Source organism: Diadema setosum, chromosome 3 (genome assembly GCF_964275005.1).
Source record: "Diadema setosum chromosome 3, eeDiaSeto1, whole genome shotgun sequence".
NCBI lineage: Eukaryota > Metazoa > Echinodermata > Echinoidea > Diadematoida > Diadematidae > Diadema > Diadema setosum.
The window spans coordinates 34993159-35000662 of NC_092687.1; the positions used below are offsets into that span (position 1 = coordinate 34993159).

Consider the following 7504-nt stretch of genomic DNA (forward strand, 5'->3'; position numbering starts at 1 on the left):
TTCGTGACACTCTGTGTTCTCTTTTGGAACCATGAAAACATGCTTAATAGCGTCGTTTGTGTAAAAGGCATGTGTAGTGAATATTTCAACTTGTTGAGTAGTGCCAAAAGGGGTCCCCAACCAAGGGGACACCCAGAAAAATATCAGATATTCTACCGGGAGCTTCGATGGGTGAAAATGCGTCGATGGGGAACCTAAAGGACGTGGCTTTCACAGCTGGACAGTGGAGTTTCTGCCTGGACCAGTTTCCCCCATTCGTCCACAGCCACCGCGATTTAACTGCCAGGATCTCATCTTCCGATTACGTGGATAAGATGAAAGAGGTTGGTAGATTATGTAATTAATGGAGAGTTTGATCGCAAAACGACATATCTCCATTTTATCTGTCAACTAGAAAGCTGCTTAAATGACCCTTTCTGTGCCAGTGTGACAAATGTTCACAAATTTTACACACAAATCTATGCACAGGATACTAATGTGGCAAGCAGAGGTAAAAAACAAGAAATGTCTTAAGAGAATATAGAAAATTTGTCATCACAGGTTATCATTAAAAATATCCCTTATAATGTTACAAGTGAGGTATCGTAGGAAAGATAATATTTTGCCCTTTGGGTTGATTGCCTTTGAAATAGCAGGCAAGTAGATTTGCAAATAATCTCTTCAAATCATATCATAGTTGATGTTGAACCCAGTGATACGCGATAGATACAGTTAGACATGTTGTAGTCAAACTGACCTGACTTTATGCTAGACAATCATTATAACCTGTTTCTAAAGACTTTGCTTTCTGTTTTTCTCTTCGCTAATATGTGTGTTGTAATGGTTGGATCTTGGTCCTGATGTTGCAAATTACTAAACATGATGACGTTGTTTTTCCCCCTGCTGTCGGATTAATAATATGTCACTTTCAGAAATTAAATGTTGCTTTATAACTTATTCTGTAACGTAATAACGTTATGTCGTTGGTAGAAGTGTCTGGTCTTTTTTTCTATGAGCTATTATTTTATTAACAAATAATGCACAATATAGTCAAGTGTTTCGCATGAAATCATGTATTGATATTTCCTCATTTGCTCTCTTTTGGGAGGTATTTTAATTTCATTTCATTTCATTTATTAGGTTTCCACACAAATCACACAGTGTTGTGTTTACAACATCCATCAGTAACAATGTAAAGTAATACATAAGATTAATTAATATAAATAATTAATGTCCGGGTCATCTTCTGCCAACTGTATACTATTTTCCTTCCTTACACATTTTGACTTGCCAGCAGACCGAATAGAAGACGACGGCAGGGTACTACGTAAGACGCATGTCAGCTCTGTATCAGACGGATAAGGCGCCACAACGTGAGTTTTGTCTTCGTTATGGTCACTATATTCAGCCACTGTGCTTTTTCAAAACGTATCAGAGAGGTGACATTAAGCTGTTACTTAGGGGAACCTGGCAACCTGTCCTGCCTGTGTATTATGTCTATCGAGATTACAGAATTGAGTATGGAACAGGTTACATGAACGTGTTAATTTACTGCAGTACAAAATTCTGTAACAATGTAACAATGAATGTTAACAATAAAGAGGCTGACAACTAGTAATGCAATATTGATGACACAGTATTCCTGTGCAATACCTTTTCCTGAAAGAACCGATTTTATATTCTAATTAGCGTCCAAATAAAAGTGAATAATCATTTTAATGATATTGATGCCATGGATGCTGCCAAGAGCCTTTAAAAGCACACGTCTGTTCAGTACTTAAAAGAAAACGGTACTGAAATTTTCTAATTGTCTGATAATTCTAATCTACATTTTTCGATGCCTACTACTGGAAAGAGACGATTGTAAAACCCAGGATAAGCCTGTAATGATTTTTTGAAAAAAAAAAAAAAAAATGAAAACAAGCAAGCCATGGAACGATCCACACAATTTGGCCTACGTCACAGGTGCTCTTGGTGCACAACTCCGACATTAGCAAGACGAACTACATAATGCCAATTTACTGATGAAATCTCACACGAAGTACTGCAAAAGCTGTTATTTAATATAATTGCAATATGGAGCTATAATAAACATGTTAAACAATATCTATTAATCTTTAAAAGCAATCTCTTCAACAGCTTTTCATTTAGATAAAACTTGTGGGGAAATTCCAGATAATATGCAAAATGAAATTGGCATCGTTATCCGAACGTGCTGCCCATAGTTCTTCTAAAACTGTGTGTAAGTAACGTTACGCATTGGTGATCATGATCGAGCGATGGTTGTTCGCCAGTTCAAACTATCTAACGTAGATGAGGGCTGAGTGAATCTAAATCCAAATGTAGATAGACTCTCTTCAACGGCACGCACGATTTACGCTTAGTAAGATGAAAACGGTACCCAGTACACATAGACTCTGAAATACTAGAACTAGGACTAGGACTACTGAGCAGTCAAGGAGTAGGTTCTACGTGGCAGTCCAAGTTTTGATGAGTAGGCCCTACACCCACTCACCGTCGACATTGCAGCTGTAGGCCCTATGTGCACAGCGCTAATAAGGCACAGCGTAACGTTGCATACCCCTGCTGCCAGAACTTGAAGAAAGTCCAGACAAAAGTCCAGACTCCAGATCTAGATCTGGACCCTTGTCCTGCAGGCACTGTTGTTCCTGTGCTGGATTTTTCAGGTAAGGTATCTGCTTTATGGATTTCCGATGTTTTATAGTCGAGATAAATCTCATAGTGGTGTTATTTACACCAAGGACTAATGTTAGATCTAACAGTTTGTTTCAGGAGGCCTACTAGGACCCATATCTCGGAAGAGTGGCCTGACCACGTAGATTCTAACACAGTGTCGCCGCTTCGCGATCCCAGCGCTGGTGTAGGTATAGTGCTAGCGTACTTCCGTATCCATGTAGATATCTCAAAATTCACCTTGCCAAATGGCACCAAGCTCACAGGAAATACTTTATGATTCATATCCAACAGCTCACGTTAATTGGAAACAAATCACACGTCGGGAAGCGTAAGTGTAGATGTCGACTTTCCTGTCGGCGTCGCTAAAAATAATCTGCTCTACGACTAACACGAGTGATTGCGGCCAGGCCCTACCTACCTCAGCTGCGCACGCACAAACTGAAGTCTTTCAAGTAATCGGGGGCAATAAATAAATTTACTAATTATTTGTGGTAAGTTGAATGAAAAATGTAGTTCCTGTTATCAAACAAGTCGCAAAAATCACTACACTTTTGAGTTTAGTTCTCGCGTAAATTCCCCGTTCGCACAGTACTAGTCGGCTGACTTCAGTTCTAGATTGTGCATCTTGCGTTTGCCAAGATCTCTCGCGAAGAGTGAGTTTTTTTTTTTTTTTTTTTTTGAGTGACGACTTGAAATTCGACGTCAACATTGATACTTCTCGATTACTGATTTCGTTCAAATATAAGAGAATACTTAGAAATATGCTATGAAGTATATCCTGTAATCTTGGTGCGATTTGGTTTAGTGAAATTTGAGATATCTACATGGATAGAACAGTACACAAGCGCCGCCTGCTAGCTAAATTAGGCCTAAGCGTCGTCTGCTACTCGATACCAATGAACGCACGCGTATGCGAGCACTTGTAATCAGTAATAGTGAGAGCACCTGTGACATCATAACATCCGGGCTCGTCAGCTCATTAGCATAATTCTCACCTAAAAAGTTCAATTTTTAACATTAAATTACGGACTTAATCGTTATGAAATTTTGATTCTGTTTGCACCGCTGGGTCTTTTAGAAGTAAACGAACAACATATAAAAAAGTAAAAAACCGGTACAATGCCCTTTTAAAGGCTTTGTAAAGCCCCTTTTACACTTTCACGGATTGCTACACGGATGACCACGGATCGTCGTCCGTGGTGTTCCGGCATGCAAAATATCGATTTTCATCTCAATGACGGTGTGAACACGATACCAACTGGGTGTCTACACGGACAAGTACGGAGGCTACACGGACAAGTACGGTGCGTACACGGACAGACAAGGAATGTACGCGGACCACAGCGGAAACGATACGGAGGCAACAAGGATATCAAAGAAGAGCACGGATGCAACTGGGTCCCTTCGAGGTCATTACACAGATATCCCTAAAATGTTGACAGATGACATTTGCTTTTGCTTTTGATACTCTATCTTTCTCGGACGACATATCTCCAGAGCTAAATATAACAAGCACACCAGAAATCTGCAGCAGCGTACATACTTCTCTGTTTGTCGACACCATTAAGGCATATCTCTTTGTTTCAAACTCTCATTTTTCTGGAAAATCAAGACATAAATAAAGCAAAACAAAAATCAAAACACACAGAAAGAAGAAAAAACAGCAAGGAGGTATGTGTGGGTCACTTAAGCTTCTCCGGCGACCACTAAACGAACGGTAGGCCTATGAGGGGTTGGCTGTACTGATGGGGGAAGATGTGAGTAAATTTCACGGACTTTATGAGCTTGTATTGGCAAAATACACGAATATTTCATCCCGGATGGCGCCGATGCTAATGCGGACGTCCCGATGTCTTCACGGATTGTCCTAGAATGAGTACGGAGGCAACACGGAGTAGCCGATGCCTACGAGCAAACGAGGAAGGAATACGGAGGCAGCACGGAGTAGACGTTGCCAACAAGGAAGAGTTTGTATTGATTTTCATCCGTGATGTCCGGGATGAAAAATTAAGCAAGCTTAATTTTTTCCGCGGACATGCCGGATGATCAAGGATAATGCCGGATGACTTCACGGAGTCAATACGGTCATGCCGGAAACAGTACGAATGATCCCGGATCGACGATCCCTGGTCATCCGTGATGCGATCCGTGAAGGTGTAAAAGGGGCTTAAGGTAAATACATTTTTATAGCATGATGGCATAAATAAAATTGATAAGATCTTCTTCATAATGCGAAGGAGTTCAGTGATTGCTCGTTTTACACATGCAGCTTATTCTCTCTATCAAATGCGTTTTCTTTGTATTACTATCATATGTCACAGGTGTCGGCCAAATTAAGCACACCGAACTTCACCTCCCGTGTGTGAGGCTCCACGTATCGCCGATCCCTACCAACAGCTATTCTTTACTACTTATGAAGGAGTTAAAAAGAAAATGACACGGACGCGTTCATGTCAGTCCGCCAATTGCACTTACAAGGTAGTAGCCCTTCTTTGCAACCATCTTGAGATTAGAGAGAAGAAGTTAGACCAACACGAGGAGAATATTAAATATCCAAACAAAGAAAGAATCCTCTTCGAATGTGTGAAGAATATTGACCTGAGAAGAAAAAAAAAATATCGTGACAAACACACCAAAAAACTTATCTCCCCCGCCTTTTGTACTGTCACCTGAATAATTATGCTCGAGAAAATAAATGAACGGAGTATGGAGCGCCTCTGAAGATGCAACAGGAAAGAAAGAGAATGAAAACCTGAAGTTTCCATAGTGAACTGTATCTTGTTAAAGGTCAAATCAACGATCATATAGCAAGCGATGCTGTTGTTCGAAATCACACGCCGTATACCGTGGGAATATTTGAAGATGCTCGCATAGGGGATTGAAGATGTCTGTGACGCTTAATACAAATCCAATGTTTGAAGTCAAAGAAATCCTGCTATTTTCTGCGCCATAAAACGATGGATATTAGTTGTTGTAAAGAAGGGTTACTGCCTAAAATCATTATCAGAAATCATTTGTGCCAGAATGTCTTAGATTTAGTTTACATCTCAAAAGCTGCTTTGCTTGTTTCTTTATTGTCATACCCCCCCCCCCCCCCCCCCATCGTTGCAGCTGAATCTGGACCAATTTCGCTGGTTGGTGAAATAACAGGCATAGTTGTAGCAGGGCTGTCTGCTGAGCTATCTATTATGGGGATCGGTTGGCACATCTTCAAGAAGTGGAAAAGAGCGCAGGAAGAGCAGGAAGAGAGCGACGGAATGTGCTTAAGTGGTCGACGTCCTTCAGCTCAAGCTAGCCATGACCATGTAAGCATGCAGCCGATTTGACATTAGGTGCTGTCGCTGTTGCAGACTCTTTGTTTGTTTTGTTTTGTTGACGTTTTTAAGTACATTGAATAGCTACGAATTCGATTTCATGCACACACACGTTCGCAGACAACACACACTCGCAATGAAGTACATAAGATGGAAAATATCTTTATTAGAATGTCTAAGTATATCAATATAATCGATGTAACTCTCCACATATATCGATATACATGTATGGTATAATAGAAATTGATAAACCTACATGTTTTATATGTTTTGATATAAATTAGGCATTTTCATGCTCGTGCTCAGTTAATAAATACGAAAACGATATGACATATTGCTATGTACAGAAATGTCGGATCTGCGACGTCTGCTGTGTCGACAATTGCTACCATGAAATATCTGCACGACTGAGATTATTTCTGTACGTAAATGTGGTAAATTGTGTAGATGACGCAATCACATTCACTGTCACACATCAAGTAGATATTCCATGGTTTAGAAAAAGAACAAGAACAATAGCAAAAATGTAACATAAAGACTGTGTTACAGCAATGCCCTCTTTCTATTTTGCTCCCAGATTCCTCTTCGGGAGTGGCTGAAGTTGGTAAGCGACGAAGATGACGAACGCCGTCGAGTCGAGCTGCGTGATGAAATAATTCGCGCTCTGAGAAGGCTAGACTTCCCGGGAGACGAAAAAGAAAGAATGGAAAAGGAGAAAAGGAGGGAAGAGGAGGAATAACCTTCTCTTGTTGTTCCTGATGTCGGTAAATGTTGAGTTATTTCACTGACTGCTGGGAAATGCTTAATATCAATCATAAATATACACATGCATAGGTTACAAAAGATCTAAGAGACTTTAAAACTGAACAGTTATTAACGTAAAAAAAATCCAATACAAAACAGATGAACGTCATTTTAAATGTTTCTAAAGTTAGGTCATCATCACATAGAAAAGAGAAGATTGTTTAAATGCTGCCGTATTTAACACATAAAGAAAATTCAACATGCTTTCACTTTTCTAGCTTCATGAAAACTAGGAGCACTTGACTTACAGCTTTCAGTTAGCAGGGGGATTATAACTATCTTTTTTTATGGAATGTGTAATTTTCATGAAAATTGATTTTCTTTATTTTTATTTTATTTTATTTATTTATTTATTTATTTATTTATTTATTTTTTTTTTTTGGGGGGGGGGGGTAATTCTCTTTCTATTTTCTCTTATTGTTGTCCACACATGACGTCAGGAACTCTAGCAGTCTCCTACTCCAGTGGTTCCGAACACCAAAACTTTGAAATTCATAACTGTTGCATCGATTGTCCGATTTTCCTCAAACTTTTACTGATGTGTTCTACTACTATTACTGCTTTCACTCAATCCACATTGCTCTTTGGGTTTTGCTTTCCTTTAAAAAAAAAGGTCATTAGATAATAACTGGCCGTATTTCCTACTGCACACGTTCTTGATATAGTTGGAGCTCTAATCGTCAGTCTTCGTCAAATGTATCGCTTTCGCA

At 39.6% G+C, this 7504-nt stretch overlaps 1 long non-coding RNA gene across 1 annotated transcript; it reads left to right on the forward strand.

Annotated features, from left to right (window-relative positions):
- Nucleotides 1-47: 47 nt before the first annotated feature.
- Nucleotides 48-7071, forward strand: LOC140226352 (uncharacterized). The gene is made up of 4 exons (XR_011900939.1): nucleotides 48-323; nucleotides 1277-1352; nucleotides 5788-5981; nucleotides 6568-7071. It is a non-coding gene; the product is annotated as an uncharacterized lncRNA (long non-coding RNA).
- Nucleotides 7072-7504: the final 433 nt, after the last annotated feature.